Source organism: Temnothorax curvispinosus, unplaced genomic scaffold, assembly GCF_003070985.1.
Source record: "Temnothorax curvispinosus isolate PA1 unplaced genomic scaffold, ASM307098v1 QBEX01008333.1, whole genome shotgun sequence".
Taxonomy (NCBI): domain Eukaryota; kingdom Metazoa; phylum Arthropoda; class Insecta; order Hymenoptera; family Formicidae; genus Temnothorax; species Temnothorax curvispinosus.
The window spans coordinates 1-1,765 of NW_020218113.1; the positions used below are offsets into that span (position 1 = coordinate 1).

The 1,765-nt window shown below is 36.7% G+C and overlaps 1 pseudogene; it reads left to right on the forward strand.

The window, feature by feature from the left end:
• The first annotated feature begins 6 nt into the window (after positions 1 to 6).
• Positions 7 to 1,354, forward strand: LOC112457816 (annotated as a pseudogene).
• Positions 1,355 to 1,765: the final 411 nt, after the last annotated feature.

Sequence of the window (1,765 nt, forward strand, 5' to 3'; positions counted from 1 at the left end):
GAAGACCTTCGTGCTCACTTATGAATGCCAAGTCCTTGCAGGATGCCAGTTCAGTACATTATCGGCGAATGGAATTTCCGAGACATTACCGTGAAGCTTGTGCCACCGATTTTGATTCCTTGGCCAGAGACCGAAATACTAGTGGATGTTGTGGTGAAAAGACTGAGTTCGTTGCAGGCTGACAGTGGCGAAATTGTAGAAATCGGTTGCGGCTCAGGCGCGATATCACTGGCTGTCGCTCATGCTTGTAAAGGAGTAAGTGAGATGATAATTTTATTGGGCTATTTGTATCCTAGGAGCAGACTCTAACAATTAAGAAATAATGGAATAATGCTTCAAGATAGAAGAAATAAAGAATAATACTTTTCTAGATGAAATTTACAGCGATCGACAAGAATCTGCACGCTTGCGATTTGACGACAATAAATCGGGACAACCTGAACTTAACGAAGCAAGTTACAGTAATACATGCGAACCTAAAGCCGGATGCGAGTATTGAAGTTTTGAGCAGCTCGAATGGTGCCGATAATGTGGATTTAAATTCAAAACTATTCGATTTTGTGATCAGTAATACGTGCCAACAAAGCAGATCCCGGAACTGCAGCCTGATCTAAGGATGTAATGCGCAAAGTGTGACTGCCAATTTCGAATTATATATAAATAATCATTAATAACATATTTATTATGTATAGTTATCAGGATCCGAGGGCACTGGATGGCGGCGACGATGGACTGATGGTGATCAAGTCAGTCTTAAAATATGCTGCCAAAGCATTAAAACCTGGCGGACGTCTCTTTATGGAGGTTCATCCTACTCATCCGGAACATGTACAATCTTTTACAAAGAAATATCCTGATTTAAAGCTCTATCATGAACATTCATACAAAGATTCTTGTAATAACGATCGAATCGTGGAAGTAGTGAAAGTTATTTGAAAAAGCAATTTTTGACTCTACATTCGTTATATTACTTTGAATATATGTTTTATATAAAACTAGTTAGAAGAGGATTATTTTGTAAAATTGTCTTAATAAAACCGACACACACATATTAGGTTATATATATTATGTAAGTTTATTATATTAGTTGCCTATGTCTATAATTGTAACTGAGTTATAGATATATATCTACATCGGTCGAATCAGTCACAGGAGTTTATATTAATATTTTTATAATTTAATTATTAAACTTTCTATCCATGAGTATTGTATTAATTTTATGTTTAATGTAATGATATGTACAGTGACTGATTAATAAGTTAAATTCTGTGGCACAATTTCGACTTGTAACAACAAAACTAGGATATGACTTATTTTTCGCTTCTTATTATAATATATATGCTTTCGATGTAAATATGATATGTGTAAAATGTTCTTGTGTCGACCACCATCATCTTCCGTGGTCCTACGTCGTTCTCTGTTGTCAATCATCATCCTCCGTTGTTGGTCCATCGCTGTTGGTGGACATCAACGTCATCCTATCGGCGTACCTGTAACTGGACATTAAATAATTTCTGTTACATATTACATGTACATATATGTTTGCATGCACGTATGTGCATATTTTTTTTTCATATTTTACTAATCATTTTTGAGTATTGTCTCTGTTTTCTTCTTGCTCTTCGTCATCCCAAAAGTTGCGTTAGTTCCTCTGGACAGTCGGGTTAGGTACCTGCGCCCACGTGGACGCAATTTGCTCCTAGTTCTTTTCTTTGCCGCCCGGAGAGCATCTAAATTGATTTAATTCATTCTCGCGGTGCCTGAG